The sequence below is a fragment of the Chinchilla lanigera genome, unplaced genomic scaffold, assembly GCF_000276665.1.
Source record: "Chinchilla lanigera isolate Chin_1 unplaced genomic scaffold, ChiLan1.0 scaffold00008, whole genome shotgun sequence".
NCBI classification, from domain to species: Eukaryota; Metazoa; Chordata; class Mammalia; order Rodentia; family Chinchillidae; genus Chinchilla; species Chinchilla lanigera.
Window position 1 is genome coordinate 37,628,889 of NW_004955409.1, and position 18,735 is coordinate 37,647,623.

General features: G+C 38.6%; 1 protein-coding gene across 1 annotated transcript in view; it reads right to left on the reverse strand.

Moving 5' to 3' along the window:
* Positions 1 to 16,537, reverse strand: part of LOC102021740 (olfactory receptor 49-like) — a 59,789-nt gene extending 43,252 nt beyond the window's left edge. The window contains exons 1-2 of the mRNA XM_005377184.2: positions 16,485 to 16,537; positions 9,131 to 9,201 (exon numbers count right to left, since the gene is read on the reverse strand). The gene's annotated coding sequence lies outside the window, so the exon portion shown is untranslated. The remainder of the gene's footprint in view (positions 1 to 9,130; positions 9,202 to 16,484) is intronic.
* Positions 16,538 to 18,735: the final 2,198 nt, after the last annotated feature.

Genomic DNA, 18,735 nt, shown 5'->3' on the forward strand with positions numbered 1-18,735 from the left:
GTCAATGAAAAAGAGGAGTTGGGCCAGGGATATAGCTCAGCAGAACAGGACTTCCCTGGCAAACACAAGGTCCTGAGTTTAATTCCTGGTACAAAAAATCCCCTAAAACAACTAAAAAAGAAAAACCAGGAGTCAACACAAATGACATAAAGATGATTTGCAGAAGTAATAGAGGAAAATTCCACAAACATGGGAAAGGAATCTGACATACAGTAAGTGAGGCATATAAAGCTCCAATTAGTCATGACCAGAATAAATCTACACCCAGACATATAATAATCAAGATACCAGAAATTCAGCACAAACCCTCAAATCAAGAAGGGCTTTGAGTGAGGTAGTTCAAATCCTAAAAGAAAACAACTTTCAGCCCAGATTGATGTATCCTACAAAATTATCTTTCAAAATTAGCGGAGAAATAAGAGACTTCTATGACAAAGAGAAACTGAGGAAATTCATGACCATCAAACCAACCTTACCTACAAAGAGTACTGAAAGATATTTTAGCTAGAGATAAAAATGACCACAATTCCAAGAACAACAATAGAAAGAAACCACTAAGCAGGGCAAGCAATTAAACAGAGGGGAAGAGCAAGGAACTAACAGTGGGAAAATAACATGACAAAAACAAGCCAATACATATCAGTTATAAGCATCAATATAAATGGCCTCAACTCAACAACTAAACAGACTGGCAGAGTGGGTCAAGAAACAAAATCCAAAAATATGCTGTAGACAAGAAACACATTTAACTCTAAAGGAAATTCATAGACTGAAAATCAAAGGATGGAAAACAATACTCCATGTGACAGGAACCCAGAAAAAATCAGGGATAGCTATTCTGTTTACAGACAATGTGAACTTCAAACCAAGAATGATCAAAAGAGAAGAAGAAGGTCACTACATACTTGTTAGGGGAAATCTGCAAGAGGAAGAAATAACAATCATAGATATCTATGCACCAGATACAGGAGGACCCAACTATATAAGACAGATTTTAACAGACATGAAAAATCAAATAAGCAGTAACACAAGCATAACAGGGGTCTTTAACACCCCATTGTCCCAAAGAGATAGATCAACTAGACAAAAAAAATCAGTGAAGAAATATCAGAACTGAACCAAACCTGTGAACAAATGGACAAAGTAGATGTTTACAGAGTGTTCCATCCAACATCAGAATACTCATTCTTTTCAGCTGCACATGGGATGTTCTCTGAAATAGACCATATACTAGCCCACAGAACATGTTTAAGTAAATGCAAAGGAATTGAAATTATCCCATGCATATATCTGACTGTAGTGCAATGAAGTTGGAAATTAATGGCAAAAGAAATTGCAAAAATTTCATAAATACATGAAAACTAAATAACACCCTTGTGAACAATCAATGGATCACAGGTGAAATTAAAAAAGAAATTAAACAATATCTACAATTAAGAAAAAATGCAGATACAACATAATGGAATGTGTGGGATGTAATGAAAGCAGTCCTAGGAGGGAAATTTACAGTGGTGAATTCTCACATCAGGAAAATAGGATGAGCACAAATAAACAGCCTAGTGTTGCACCTCAAGTTTCTAGAAAAACAAGAGCAAGTCAAACTCAAAACCCATACAAGGGAGGAAATGATAAAGACCAGAGAACAAATTAATGCAATGGAGACTAAGAAAAAAACCCAGAGAATTAGTGAATCAAAGAGTTGGTTCTTTGAAAGAATAAATAAAATTGATAAACTCTTAGCCAACCTTATCAAAAAAAGGAAGGGAAAGACTCAAATTCATGCATTGGGGAATGAAAAGTGTGAAATTACTGCAGATCCTATGGAAATTCAGAAGACTGTCAATACCTCCTTCAAAAAATTTTACTCTCATAGGATGGAAAACGCAGAAGAAAAGGATAGATTCCTAGCATATGAATTATCAAAGCTGAATCAGGAAGATATAAAAATTTTGAATAACCCAAAATCAGTGAATGAAATTGATAATGTAATTAAAAACTTACCAACAAAGAAAAACCAAGGTCCTGGTGGATTCACTGCTGAATTCTACAAGAAATTTTTTTTTTTTTTTTGGTTTTTCTCCGGTACCGGGAACCGAACTCACGACCTTGCGCTTGCCAGGCAGGCGCTTTTGCCGCTGAGCTAAATCCCCAGCCCCTCTACAAGAAATTTAGAGAAGATTTAATGCCAATGCTTCTCAAACTCTTTAATGAAATTGAAAGGGAAGCAATTCTCCCTAACTCATTCTTGGAGGCAAGTATTACCCTCATACCAAAACCAGAGAAAGGCCCAACCAAAAATGAGAATTACAGGCCAATCTCACTAATGAACATAGATGCAAAAATCTTCAATAAAGTACTAGCAAACAGAATGCAGCAAATCATTAAGAAGATTATACACTATGACCAAGTAGGATTCATCCCAGGAATGCAGGGATGGTTCAATATACATGAATCAATAAATGTAATACACCATATCAGCAGAGTCAAAGACAAAAATCACATGATCATCTCAATAGATGAAGAAAAAGCTTTTGACAAAGTGGAACACTCATTCATGATAAAAACCCAACAGAAAATCAGAATAGATGGTCTTCACTTCAATCTTATAAAAGCCATCTATGACAAACCAACAACCAACATCATAGAAAATGAACAAATACTGAAAGCTTTCACTCTAAAATCAGGTACAAGACATGGATGTCTACTATCACCACTTCTGTTCGATATAGTTCTGGAAGCATTATCCAGAGCAATTAGACAAGAGAGAGAAATAAAAGGAATAAGGATAGGAAAGGAAGAAGTGAAATTACCATCATTTGTTGATGACATGAAAGCCCCAAAAACTCCACCAAAATACTTCTAGATACAATAATAAAATTCTGCAGCATAGATGGACACAAAGTCAATAATCAAAAATCAATAGCATTCCTGTACACAAACAACAAACACACTGAGAGAGAAATTAGGGAAACCACACCTTTCAGAATAGCATCCCCCCAAAATGAGATACTTAGGAATCAATCCAACAAAAGAAGCAAAGATCTATACATTGAAAGTTACAGTATTGTGCAAAAGGAGGTGGAAGAGGATCTCAGAAAATGGTAATATATCCCTTGCTCATGGATAGGAAGAACCAACAGAGTGGAAATGGCCATACTCCCAAAATTGTTATACAGATTTAATGCAATCCTGCTGAAAGCCCCATTAACATATCACATGGATCTAGGGAAGACATTCCTAAAATTCATCTGGAAGCAGAAGAGACCAAGAATAGCCAAAGCAATTCTGGGCAACAAAGGCAAGGCAGGAGATATTAAGATCCCTGATGTGAAATTATACTGCAAAGCTACTGTGATAAAATCAGCATGGTAGTGACAACAAAATAGACCTGAGGATCAGTGGAACAGGCTTAAGATGCACACACAACTCCAAAAACACTTAACCACCTTTTCTTTGATAAAGGGGCCAAACATGTTCACTGGAAGAAAGATAGCCCCTTTAATAAATGCTGGAAAATAGTGCTGGAAAAACTGGCTTTCCACATGGTGAAAACTAAAACTAGACCTATGTCTATCACCATGCACTAAAGTCAAAATGGATCAAAGATCTAAATATTAAAACAGAAACACTAAGTCTACTGGAAGAGAAATTAGGTAGAAATCTTGAAGATATAGGTGTAGGCAGAAAGTACATGAACAAAACCCAGACTGCATGGGAAATACTTCAAGAATCATAATTGCTACCTCATCTTATTAAGAAGCTTTTGCACATCAAAGAAAATCACTAACAGAGTGAAAAGACAATGCACAGAGTGGGAAAGATTTTAGCCAATTGTCCCTTAGATAAAAGACATCTATCTAGAACATATAAAGAATTGAAAAGAATCAGACCACCCAAATTAAAAGACTCAATCAAAAACTGGGTATCTGAGATAAACATACACTTCTCTGGTGAAGAAATACAAGTGGCAAATAAATATATGAAAAAATATTCAACATCATTCATCATTCAAGAGAAGCAAATTAAAGCAGCTCTGAGATTCCATCTCATTTCAGAAAGAATGGCTATCATCAAGTAATTAACCATTAACAAATGCTGGAGGAGCTGTGGGGAAAAGGGAAACCTTCACTGTTGATAGGAGTGTAGACTTGTGCAACCATTGTGGAAATCAGTACAGAGATTTCTCAAAAAGCTAGAATTAGAGGTCCCATTTGACCCAGCTATTCCCCTTCTAGGTATCTTCCCAGAAGAATTAAAAACATTGTATCACAGTGATATATGTGCACTGATGTTTATAGCAGCTCAAATTATAATAGTTAAATCTTGGAAATAACCCAGCTGCCTACCAACTGAGGAATGGGTAAAAAAGATGTGATCTTTTTATATAATGGAGTATCACTTAGTCATAAAGAAGGATACACTTGCATCTTTGATAGGTAAATGGATGTAACTTGAGAACATAAGTGAAATAAATCTCTCTCTCATGTGCAGACATCATACTGTCTCCATGGTGTGAGAATTTGAAAGAGTAAATGTGGTCTAAAATATACAATAGATATTGTAAAATGGGAAGAAATTTTTAAAAGGAAAAAGGAAGTAGGATGGGCAAAAGGGCAAGGAAGGAAGAGAAAAAGAAAAAATGCAAGTTATTAGTGTCTCTTAGTTCATAGAAAAGGAAGATTTGTGCTAAAATGAATTGAAGACTTTTTTTGTTTTGTTTTGTTTTGTTTTGTTTTTCTCCAGTACCGGGAACCAAACTCACGACCTTGCGCTTGCCGGGCAAGCACTTTGCTGCTGAGCTAAATCCCCAGCCCCTTGAAGACTTTTTTATGCCCATATCTTATACTCTGAGTAACTACTTTAATGAAAATAATATGCAATGTATTAACTATTATTATTCTCCTATCATTTTATTATGAAACTTTGTTTTATGTTTTTTCCATAATATAAAAAAATAAAGTAAAAGGCTGGGAATATGTGTGCAGCAGCTGAAGCTGGAAATTGATCAGACGTGCATGGTGAGGCAAGCCCCGTCCAAGAACAAAGAGTGCTGGAGGCAAGGTTCCTCAGTCCAGAGAACACCAAGTGCCAAGACAATCCAAGCAATGGGTTGCTAGGCAAAGCTGTGTCACGTGACACCAACTTGTCAAATGTATAAATAAATGCCCTACATGGTTGAGCAATTCCTTTCCTCCTATCAGGAGAGAGAGTGCCACCTGCCCTCCGCTTTTGTTTCTTATCTTAATTTTTCCATGTTCTGCTGACTTTCCCTCCAGGAGCTTCAAGAGCTGTGCTAGAAGTGACAGGACTGTGGCTCAGGGCAAAGGCCCTGGTTTCAATCCCTAGTACTACACACACACACACACACACACACACACACACACACACAGAAAAAAAGGAAGGGAGATATGGAGAAAGGGAGGGAAAGGCGAGCTGGGAAATTCCTAGTCTTCATGAAGAGTCTCCCTTGCAGTTGTAGCTGGATGTCCTCTGAGACTTTGGGTCTCTGACTGGCTTTGGCTATCCAAGATAGTTCATTCCTGTGGCTGGCAGTGGGGTCTGGCTTTTAGCTGGGAGATCCTCCAGTGTTGGCTGTAAATATTACACAGTGCTCTCCAGCATGGTGGCCTAGTGGTAGGAAGACTTCCTAAGTATAGAGAATTGGGTTTCTCCCAAAACAAACATCTCTAGAGAGTCTTGTAGAAGCTGTAATGCCCTTTCTGACTCCTGACTAAGGGGGTTGGGAGGAGTGGCAAGACACACTGTAGAACAGTGTTTGGGGTAGGAGATATCATTGTAGGCATATTTAGAAAATACTAGCTGCCACATGCTACTGCCTATTTCACATGGTTTTGCAAATATCAATTGAGAAAATTCCAGGTGACTGCTTAATGTAGTGCACAGCACATAGGAAAAGCTCAGTAAATGTTACTATTATTAATACTCCAACACTGTCCTTGGGAAAATTTTTTAATTTGGGAGAAACACTATTTTAAGTTTTTGAATTACTGTGGGTTCTCAGAAATATCTCATAAAGTTTAGGCAGGTTAAACTGAAAGTAAAATTGGATGGAGGCCGTTGTGGTTACCTTTGAAGAGTCTTCTTGAATTCTGAAGTACAGAAGCTGCCTTTTGTGTGCAGGTAAAAGATACCCAATCAGAGAAGAATTCTCCATGGCTCTCTTGCTTGCTTTCAGATAATGTAAATGCTTTGGACTGGAAGTTTCACTACAGTGATATGACCGATTGCTTTTGGCTTTATTTTCTAATTCGTACATCTGTTATAATGATGAAGTCAATATGAAGTTTCCCATGAAGGTTTGTGGGGTGCTCTTTAGGACTGGGAGAGTCACACATTTTCAGATGTTATGAAATCTAGCAGCAACTTTGGTTTCCCAAAGCAATTTGAGATGAGCATCCCAGACAATGAACCTACCTCTGACAAACTCAGCTTGTGCTTTGTTGTCAAGCGGTGGTGATTTAGATTCCTCTCTCTGTGGCTTCAGAAATCGATGTCACAGCTGCACCAGGAAATGGGCAAATGCTGTTCTCTTTGTCTGCTATTTGCAATGAAATTGTGTTCTTATCACTGTGGGTTGAAGGACATCTTTGTACCCGGTCACTTTGCTTTGAGGCTGATGTCAAGAAGATTTTGCTTTGAATAAATATTCAGTGGTGGCAAGAACGATAAACTCTTTATGGTCATATCTCAGTCAGGAAAAATATAAAATAAATTAAGGAAAATGCATAAAAATAACAATTTTGTTTTCTTTGTGTTATAAAATAATTTATGACCCCAAATTAGGAAATTTTAGAAAATCTAGGAAGAAAAACGAGATAAATAAAACCCACTCACATTCTTATCACCTGGATATAATAATTATTAACATTTTAGAATATGGTGTCTTGGTTATACACATATACATACACAGTATAATTTTTTTTAAAAGTGGAAATGTTATTTAGCATCTGGATGTTGTAAAGAAAACAAATATAGGGGCTGGGGATTTAGCTCAGCGGCAAAAGCGCCTTCCTGGCAAGTGCAAGATCGTGAGTTCGGTTCCCGGTACCAGAGAAAAACCAAAAAAAAAAAAAAAAAAAAAAGAAAACAAATATAATGTGGAGACCTCTTCATGTTAGTAAATATGAAAATCAATTTAAATTACTTTAATCAGTCTCTTATTTATCTCTCTGGGAGTATTTAGATTTTTCCAGTTCCCACAGTTATAAACACTATAGAGAAGACTCTTGTGCACACTTTTGTTGTTGTTTTGGGACACAGTCTCGCTATGCAGTTCCGGCTGGCTTTGAGCTCACTTGGTACCCCAGTCTGGTCCTAAACTCACAATGATCCTCCTTTCTTAGACTCCCCAGAGCTGGGATTACAGGCATGGGTACCACGCCTGGCGCTGTGCACATATTTTTAAAATTACTTAAAACATTTAAAAAAGTAATGTACAAATAAAAAACTTGTACAAATAAAAAACTTAAATGTTGTACATTTAAGTTAAATGTTGTACATTTAAGTTAAACTTGTACAAATAAAAAACTCAAATGTTAGAGAAAGTTACAAAATAAAAATAAAAACATTTCCTTTCCTCTTTGCCTTAGTTACTTTCTCATTACTGGGACAAAATACCTCCGCAAACTAGAGGAGGAAAGGTTTATTTTAGCTCCAGTTTCTAGAGGTTTCAGTCCACACTTGGCTTGTTGGCATGGCCCAAGGGCATGGCAGGGGAGAAACAGCCCATGGAATACAGGAAGAAAGTAGTGAGTCTTCCTTCTTCTTTTCCTTTTTATGCTATCCAGGCGGCAAGCCTATCAGTTGGTGCCACCCACACTCAGGGTGGATCTTCTCTCTTCAGTAAGTCCAGAACTATGTTAAATTAGTCAGTGGACTAATCCAGTATCACATGCAGCTACTCCCAAAAGCTGCACCTATGAGTGCATGGGATTTTCAGGGGACATCTACATATAAACTATAACTTTCTTCTCCTAGTTCAATTCACCATGAACACCATTGGTAGTACTTTATGACCAACCCAAGGAAAGAAATGTAATGCATGTCATTTACAACTTTGTTGTCTGAAGGAAAAATCTTCTAAATGTTAAATCAAGGAGAGATCCAGGTTTGGTGGGTCTTGAATATCACATAATTTGGGGGCTCTCCCAAGAGGAAAAGATTCAAAATTATATTTACTTCTCAGCCTCTTTCACTCCACATAGTTCACCTTCAGCTGCTCTCGTGTTTCTTGTATCCCATGTGTCCAACAGGCTCCCTTTTCATTTTGCTGGAATTCCTCCTTCAGCATTTTATCTCACAAGGCTACGGTGAGCAGTACGTTATACTTGCCATGCTTGTATGTTGCATATGCATTTATTTTGTCCAAACATGTTTGTTTAGCTTGAAATGTTGTAGCCTAAATAGATCAATTGAAGAGTAGAGACTGGAAAGTTGATTGTCTTGTGTACTTTCCTCATTGCTGGGACAAAATATCTGACACTCAATGTTAAAGAAGGAGAGGTATATTTTAGCTTACAGTTTGTAGAGGTGTAATGGCAGAGGGGCATTGCAGAGGAGAAACAGTTCATGGTAAAGCTGGCAGGAAGCAGCAAGCAGCGAGCAGCAAGCCTGCCTTTGTTCTGTCCCTTTATATTCCACCCAGGGTTACAAGCCTATTAGTTGGCGCCTCCCACACCTAGGGTAGGGATTCTGCCTTCAGGAAATCCACTCAGCCACATCCAGAACTATGCTAAACCAGTTAGTGGACTAATCCAGCACCACACACCCTTAATCCCAGTATCACACACCTGTGATCCAGCCACTTCCCGGAAGCCCCACCTATAAATGTATGAGGCTTGAGGGGACAGCTAGGTATAAGTCATAACAGTGACTGAAGACTTAACAACAAAAGGGAGCATAACCAGATAGCAGCTCTATCATGTCTAAGCTTTTATGACCATATAATTTCAAGGTTATTTAAGTGATTCTAGGTCATGGGAAAAGATAGAAATCTCAGTGTTTCAGTTTGTAAAGCCAACATATCTTTAATGTAATGCCTAAAAATAAAAGAAAGGGACACATATTCAGCTTCCTTAGAATATGGATAGTTGCCACTCTTTTGGCTCACCTGAGTGAAGAGGAACTGCCTTGGATACGGTCCACACTGAGTGCTGTTCAGTAGAGTCCTGAAAAATATTGCTAAGAATGACATAATAATGTCAGTATCTTATGAAGTTTGGGGCCACATTACTAGCTGTCCAGACTGGATTTGGCACATGGTCAGCAGATTGGATATGCCTTCTTAGAATATAAGGAAAAATTCTAAATTAAATACTATTTAATGATGCTAGGTACGGTGGCACACCCCTGCAATCCCAGCAGTTGGGAGGCTGAGGTAGGAGGATCCCTGTGAGTTCAGAGCCAGTTCATAGTCAATCAGCCTGAACTATATAGGGAGACCCTGTCTCAAAAAACTAACCAACCAATGAACAAACTATTATATAAAATCTAGTATTTGTCAAAAGGGTAATAAATCATGATCCATGATCTAAAATGTTTACGCCAGGAATGCAGATTGCTCAGGAAATTTAGCAACATAATCTGTGACAATAGCAAATTAAAATAATGTGATCATATAATAGATGCTGAAAGTCATTTGGTAAGATTTGGCAGCCATTCTTAATTTTAAAGCTCTATAAATTAGAGATAGAGGAAGCTTTATTAAACATAACAAAAAATAATTACCAAACACATCAGTAAAACTAATTGAAAATGGTTTCAATTAAAATTAGGAACTAGATAAGGTTGCTCGCTATCAGTGTTACTTGAAATTATCTGGTAGGCTTTTCAGCAAATGCAATAGTTCGAAATTAAATCGCTGGTGAGTCATTGGAAAAGAGAGATAAATACATTTCTTCAAGCTGGTGATATGATGGTATAAAATTCAAGAGCTTTAGTAAAATGTCATTAGAATTAATAAATAAGAAAATGAGGGAAAATTAAATATTCACATGAGAACTATAGCAATGAGAAATGCTTATGAATAAGTTTAACAGGAAAGGTAACATCTTTATGGAGAAAATCATTTTACAAGCTGGGTGTGGTGGTGCACGCCTGTAATCCCAGCTCTTAGGGGGCTGAGGCAGGAGGATCTTTGTGAGTTCAAGGACAGCCTGGGCTACAAAGTGAGTTCAAGACCAGCCTGAACTGCATAGTGAGACCCTGTCTCAAAAAAGACAAAAGAAAAAAAAAGAAAATAATTTTACATAAAATTTAAACAAATGGTAAGCTAGAACATATTTTTGCAAAGCCTTAATATTGAAAAAGTTAATTATTTCAGAAGTTAACCAATACAATTACAATTAGAATACTCTGTGCATGTAAAACAAACACAGTTTAAATAAAAGATAGATGTTTTAGAACAGCCAAAGAATTTTTCTGTTTGGAAAAATTTAAAAACTACTAATTAAGAAAAATTCCTAGATATCAATTGGAACCTGTGGTTTTAAGAACCATATCAAGTTCCCAACTTGATTTTCTTTTTAAAATTAGTATATAGTTGCTATTAAAGGACTAATAATGTTTTGATGTACTTACCCTCCCATATATTGATACTTACATAGTTAGTTTGATGTACTTACCTTCCCATATATTGATACTTACATAGTTAGAGTGGATATTGACATAAAGATAACAAGTAGATTGACATCACAGAGTGGAGGGTTCAGAATAGAACCCATTATGTATGACACTCAATATTTGTTTATTACTGGGATGATTAAGATCCCAGCTGGTTCGGAGTCTGGAGAGAGCTGGGTCTCTGCCTCCAAGGTAATATGTTGAAGGCCGGCTATGCTGTCACACAGTAGAACAGCAAGGGGTGCGGAAGGATCTGGATAGTTCCCTCCAGTTGTTTTATAAGGTTGTTCATTAATCTCATTCATAAGGGCTTCACTGTTATGCTTTAATACCTCTTATGGGCTCCACTTCTAAATATTGTTACATTGAGGATTAAGTTTCAACATGAATTTTGGCGCAGGGGCACTCCAATCAGACTGTAGGATTATAAATAATTGTACTGGAGCTATTTTAAAAAAATATTCCAGTTTATGTGCATGTGCCAAGTTCCCACAATGAATATAATCATTATGTACTGCAAACATGTACTAAAAAAAAAAAGGTGAAAGATTTATGTGATCTGAAGAGAAACCAGAGTATGAAAAATAAAAAACAAACAAAAAGTCTTCCAGGGTTGGGGATATTAGCTCAGTGATAGAGCACTTATTTACCATGTGTGCAGACCTCCCTGAGTTCTATCCCCAGCATGAAGCAAAAAAAAAAAAAAACCTCCAAAACAACAACAGAAAACGAATAGGAAAACACTCTTTAGCCTTTTGTTAGTTGACTGATTTGAGACATGCTCAATCCTATAAGTCCAAGACATAGGAAAAAAATTCACTTCACTAAATTTTTGAATAATTGGTTGTACATACTTTTGCTATTTCCTCATCTACCTAATAATATAAAATGATTGGTTTAGAGTGTTGTTTTTTTCTGAAGCATTTATGTTAATTCTCTTTCTTTAAGACTTTAAAATTTTTAATGAAAGCTTATAGCTTTTGTCTTCAGTTACTCTTTATATCCAGATCAAATTAATGGATATGGAGATTATACTTTTCTAATCACATAACTAGAATTAATTTAACATTTCAATATTGAGTGCAATTGTTAATTAGGCTTTTAGGAATATTTGAAATTTCTCCCTATTCTTATTAAGAATTTAAAAATTGAATTAGGTGATAGACTTTTGGGTGTTCATTATACTATTCTTTAAGATTTTCTGTACATCCAAACATTCTATGAATAAAAAGTTGGAAACAATTAGGTCTATTTATGTAATTAAGAGAATCATTTAGGAATACCATAGAAATGATGAAAGAAGAAAGGGAGTCAGCCATCGGAAGTAACACAGTAGCTGCTTGAGTTTTAAACAGTCATTATCCTTTGCTGTTTTCCCTCACAAATAGCAGAGAACCTTGTGGGTGTGGCAGGAAATATTTAGCTTAGATATGATAAGGGTCAGCCTTCTATAGGAGATCATGCAGCTTCTTGCCTTTGATTATCCTAAGAGCTGCACACATGCTCTATTTAGGATGGTAGAAGCCACCTAAGGAGAATATCTCTGATTTGAGAATATCTGTCTCTTTGGTTGGAAGAGGAGGCAGTAGAATGGTTCCTCAAACAGACCCAGGGGCTGCTGGAGTTCACCTGAATGTATAGTGCTAACTGGATGTGCTGGGCAGGCATGTTCTGCCTGCCGGAGACCCACTGGCCTTCCTTTGTGTATTGGCCTCTTGCTGCATCTCACCCAGAGCAGTTTTTTTTTTTTTTTTTTTTTTTTTTAGGAGAAGCAAACACAAAATTTCAAAACATGATAATAGGAGAATAACAATGGTTAATACATTGCACATTGTTATCTTTAAATTAGTTACTCAGAGTACAAGATATAGGCATTTAATTGTCCAAACAATGTTAGTACAAACCTTTCTTTTCAATGAACTAAGTGAAATTAGTAGTATAACTATCTTTACTATCCTATATATATGATATATATATATATTTGCTTTTCCCTTCCTTCATTTCTTCTTTCCCCATCCCAGTTTCTCCTTCCTTTTTAACAGTTTCTTCCCATTTTACAATATCTAGTATATATTTTGGATCTTATTTACTCTTTTTTAATTCTTCTGGGAAGATACCTAGAAGGGGAATAGCTGTGTCAAATGGGACCTCCAATCCTAGTTTTTTGAGGAATCTCCACACTAATTTCCACAGTGGTTGCACCAGTCTGTACTCCCACTGACAGTGGAGCAGGGTTCCTTTTTCCCCATAGCACCTCCAGCATTTGTTATTGGTTGATTTCTTGATAACAGCCATTTTTTCTGTCACCCAGAGTAGTTTCAACAGAACTTTGAACACAAGGAAGAAAAGAACTCATATTAGTTACTTTCCTGTCACTGGGGCACAATACCCAACACCCAAAAATTAAAGGCAGAGAAGTATATTTTGGGTCACAATTTCAGTGGTTTCAGTCCATGGAAGGAAAGCTTGATTTAAATCCAGACATTCTCATTGACTGGGTACATAACTTTGGAAGCAAGTGCTTCAATATCTGCATATGCCAATTTCCTCTTTGATGGATTTATTGTTATTATTATTATTATTGTTATTATTATTACATTTATTTATTTTTGTCTTTTTGAGACAGGGTCTTGCTGTGCAGTTCAGGCTGGCCTTGAGCTTACTTTGTAGCCCAGACTGGTCTCAAACTTGCAAGGATCCTCCTGCCTCAGCCTCCTGAATGCTTGGATTGGCTATAATAATAAGAACATGTCTCACAGAGTTTTCTTGGAGGATGAAATGAGATGATGTATGTGAAGGATTTGGAATGGCATATAGTAAGTGTTCAATAAGTGGTGGCTGTTATTATTTTTAGCACAGTTGCATTGTATTTTCTTTGACAAGCTCCATGATCCTTATTTTCCCGCAGCTTGATCTCCTCACATCCTAAGTTACCATAGTGTGAGAAGCAGGCACTTACTCTTGAATTTTCCTGAGTCACCCAGCTGGAGCCCAACGCTCACAGGAGCTTCCTGTTTCTCTAGCCCTGTCAGCATATTAAATTGCCAGGAGAGAGAACTCTGACCTTGCCCTTGGGTTCTGTTGGTGAGAAGCTAGTGAATCGTACTGTGGATATGGCCTTACAGTCTGTCCTCTTTTTTTTGAGGCAGAGGTGTAATTGTGGGTAATGAGGTTCATTGCACCCAACTCTAAGCAGTTGCAGAGACCCTGCTGGATTAATGGAGTAACATCCCTGACAAGGTCTTGGTAAAAGCCATTTTCAGGAGACTTGGTGACTCCAGGTGCATCTAGTATGGGCCTGGTAGGTTTGGATTGCTTCCCAGTTTGAATGGAATTTTGAAACATGGAGTCCTAAATATTGACCCCCTGAGGAAAGCTTTCCCCTTTCTAGAGTGAAGCTGTGGCATTTCTCTTGAGACTCATTATAGAGACAGTAAGGCCTCAGCCACTTCTAAATCCCTCAGCTGCTGATGGCTCACACTTTGAGACTGAAAGTTTCAATCCCTCGGCTGTTGATTGCTTTACATTTAGGACTGGAAGTTTGCTCTTTTTTCCCCAGTTGCAAACATACTAACTTTGGGTAAAGTCAATGAGCTTTTTTGAAGGAGTGAAGGAAAAACAATAAGCAAGGCCCTTCCTAGGGTTGGACCAGTGGGCTACGGCCATGGGCAGAAGCCATGTGCACAGTGTGGTTATGGTGGTCCAGGAGCAGATCATGCTCAGGAGCTGCAGAATAATTCCCCTCCTCCTGTTCCTTTTTTAGGGGCCTCTTCATGCCCCTCAGGTTTTTCACCCTCCATACTCATCCAGTTTTCCTGGCCATAGAGGGTCTTCTTGTTCCTCAGCCACACTAACTCACGCCTGTCTCAGGGCTGGGCCTCTATGCCCATGGCCTCTGCTCAGAGTCACCTCTTTATGTCAATCATGTTGATTCTTGCTGTTTTGTTGACACCTATTAATCTTACATTGTTTTTGCTTCATCTTGCAGCTGCTTAATTGTTATTTCCTGGCTCCTTGTTATTTTTAAGCGATGGTTCCTTTCATGATCGTTGGCTGCAACACTGTCTTCAAGGTCTGAAAGTCTATCCTCAGCTTTGTGCAAGTGGTTTGCCAGCTTTTGATGGAATTTTTAATTTCCTGGATATCTGTTTGACTCTGTTTCATGCATTCTAGTTCTTTCCTATACTGTTCATTCAAGGTTTCCTTCCCATGCTTCTCTATTTTCTTATCTATGTCTTCTTTAGATGTGCTGATCAATTCTTTCATTATTGTTGTCATTTCTTTTTTTATCTGAGAGATTACTTCTGATCTGATGTCTCCTATGGCCTGATGGAGTTGTTTCTTTACTTCAGTTGCTCTCATTTCAGAAATTTCAGATGTATGACTTCTGAATTCTCCTGTGTTGATGTCTCCTGGACTTGTTCTAGGTGAGGTGGAGATCTGAGATTGCATTTGCCCCTTCATTTTGTCATTTTTGAAGATTCAGAGGTTCCCTGGAGCCCAACCTCACTCCCACAATGGTGTGGGAGTGGTAGGGCAAGGTCCCCAGTGCTCAGCGTGGCTCCCAGGATAGTGTGTGGGGGTGGGGTGTGGTTCCTGGTGCTCCTGAAGCTTTCTGGGGTTCAGTTGGCTCCCATGCCAGTGGAGTAGGGGTGGGTATGAAGTCCCTGTGGCTTCCCAAGCTGTCCAGGGCTCAGCTTGGCTCCCATGCAGGGTTCCCAAAGCTGTCTGGGGTTCAGCCTGGCTCCCACAAGGGTGAGGGAGTGGATGGGTTGTGGTCACCAGAGCTCCCGAAGCTGTCCAGGACCCAGCCCAGTTCCCACACCCATGGGGGAGGGGTGAGGGCACAGTCACTGAGGCTGTTGAAGCTGTCTGGGGTTTAGCTCCGCTCCTGCGAGGGTCGGGGAGAGGGTGGGGAGTGGTCACTGAAGCCCCTAAATTTGTCTGGGGCTCTGCCTATCTCATGCAGTGGGGGAAGGGCAGGTGCAGCTCACCAAGGTTCCTGAAGATGTCCAGGCTCCAGACACTGTCCGGGACCCAGCCTGGTTCCCACGCTGGTGAGCAAGGGGTGAGGGTGCAGTCACTGAGGCTACTGAAGCTGTCCCAGGGTCACCTCTTTAGATGGGTGTTTCCTGACCATTTTGGGTTAAAAAAATCCACTTCCTTGTTATTCATTGTCCCCTCATTCTTCTTTATTTTTGTTCATAGAACTACCTGATATCTTATTCACATATTCATATTTGTTTGTCCTTTCTTCTAGAAGGAAAACTCCATGAAGACAGAGACTTTACCCTATTCATTTCTCAAAAAATAAGATAATTTCATTTCCCACCAACCTTGTATGAAAATGTCCATCTTTTTCACCATTATCATTATCAACAAGCTTTAAAACTTTTGTTAATCTGCATGTAAAAAATAACATCTCATTACTGTTTTGTATTTGCTCTATTACTAGTGAGGTTGAACTTTTGTTTCTTTGTTTGAGAGAGGGTCTCACTATGTAGCCCAGGGTGGCCTTGAACTCATGGCAGTCCTCCTGCCTCAGCCTCCTGAGTACTGAATGTCTTTTCATATGTTCATTTTTCATTTATTACTTCCTTCTGTGAATTACTTATTCCTATGCTTGTGAAAATAAGTTATTTTTCTGCTAGATCGCTTTTCCTCCTTTCTTCTTATTCCCTCCTTGCCTCCCTCCTTTCCTTCTTCCCTTCTTCTCCCTCTTCTTTTCTTTCATCCTTCTGTTCTTTGGCAGGGATAGGGCTGGTTTTGGGGGATGGAGTCTTGCTGTGTTGCCCAAGCTGGTCTAGAACTCCTAGGCTGAAGGGATCAAGGGATTCTCTTACCTTGGCCTCCCAGGTCCATGCCGTTGTGCTAGGCTGTGTCTTCTTCTATGGCCACCCAGACACTTCCACATTCAGTTTTGCAGTTTTCTTTTTGGCATCTACTTTTAAGTCCTTTGAATGGTTTTACTTCCTCTGAATGATGTTATCTTCCTATCTCCACCCATGAGATCCACATGACTGATCTATTTAACTTGCTACGATAAAATTCCACTTCCTCTTCTGCTCTAGACTTCTGTAATGTATTACTTTTCAGACTTTAGGGTTTTATTAATATTAATTTAAAACACAGGGGAAAACATTCCTGAAATTGATAATGGTTAGCAACAAAAAATGATATGTCCTCCCAGTCCCATCATAGAATATCACTGTCTTTGCATACAAGAAATAGTTTAATCCTGAAAAAGATTAAAAAGGACATAATTTCATAATTTCCTTCCAATCCAGCACTTGGGAGGCTGAGGCAGGATGTTGCTGAGGGTTCAAAGCGAGCTTGGGCTAAATAGTGAGTTCAAAGCCAGCCTGGACCATGTAGTAAGACTCTGTCTCAAAAATAAATAAGTAAGTAAATAAATAAAATGAAAATATTGCTGCCTGTGACAGTTATCTTCAGTCACTAGTAAGTCAGATTTCTTCTGGTTGTGTAATTTGTTCTCATATGTATCAACTAAAATGTGGAGTTGCTGAATGACAACAAACCCTACGTCAGGCCTCAGAACACACTCCAGGCAAGTGCATCAATCATTAGCAAAGCAAGGTCTGCAGATTTCCCAAATCTTTAGCCGAGTCACCAGCCAGGGGCGGGGGTCTCCCTGGATTGGAGGACAGTATTCTATGCACCTCTGGTAGTCAGGGGATCCTTTTTTTTTTTTTTTTGTCTTTATTTTGAGACAAGGTCTCACTATGTAGTTCAGCCTGCCTTGAGCTCACTTTGTAGCCCAGGCTGGCCTCAAACTCACAATGATCCTCCTACCTCAGCTTCATGAGTGCTAGGATTACAGGTGTGTGCCACCACACCGGCATGGATCCTTTGTATTCTACCTAGGAAGGAAGGAATTATTCCTGCAAAAGTGTCACGATGGCATTGTCTTTCCTCCTCAACCCCACTGAAGAGTAAGATTTAGTAGGATGGTGACTAAGACCTTTCTAGTATAACACTGAAGTCATGCTATGAAAAATAGTCAATATTAGCAAGAGAAGAGACAGTTTATCTGGAGATATTTTTCCAGGATTGGGTTGTAATTGACCTTCAAAATCTCAAGTGTCTTGCTAGTTTCTGCAAGATAGACCAGGACATTGAGGGAAGACAAAAGCAGGGAGGAGCCGGGCATGGTGGCACACGCCTGTAATCCCAGGAGGCTGAGGCAGTAGGCTGAGGCAGTAGGCTGAGGCAGGAGAATCCCAATGAGTTTGAGATCAGCCTGGGCTATGTAGTGAGTTTAAGGTCAGCCTGAACTACATAGCAAGACTCTGTCTCAAAACACAACTCAACACAACAAAACAAAACAAAGCAAAACAACAAACAAAAAACCCAACCCCCAAAACTTGAGGGAGAACAGAAAAAGTGACTTTTAGCATCCCATCCAAGGAGGACTCTGAATGAACTGAAAAGTCACATGATGAGAAAAGTATTGTTTTGCACCTTTCATCGGGCATTCTGGTTGTTACCACTTAACAGTTTTAGTTTCTCTCTGGTCATGACATACCTGCTGTTGTGGGCTTATATAGTGCTGTGTCTGAGTGGAGAGAGCTGGTCGTTGGGATTTCACAACCCTTTTGGTAATGAAACCAGATGGCATTTTCGCCTCACATAGGAAGAAGTCAAATTGAGCACACTGCCTGGTAGTCACTGAGCAGTGCAGCACCTCCCAGGTTGTAAGTTGACTCACAGTCTTTATATTTATTTGTAGGAGCTCTCCTTTTAAATTACTGAGTGACACGATAGCTAATTATACTGCTGATTTCTACTGGTCTGTTGAAAGAACAGTTAATGCTTACATTTTTTTCTTCTTTTTAATTTTTCTGAAAAATTTTGGGTGCATATATCTGGTAATCTGAACAACTAATCTGAAGTCAACAATATGCAATATAATGCTCAATTCCTATCATCTTGTTTAGTGAACTTCTGTATTGTTTTTAATGTTTTCTAAATTTTTAAAATTCTCTTTAAAATAAAAAAATAAAAAAATTAAATTACTAGGGGTTGTGGTTTAGAATTCAAATGGCCCTAAAAGTCGCACGAACTAAATCACGT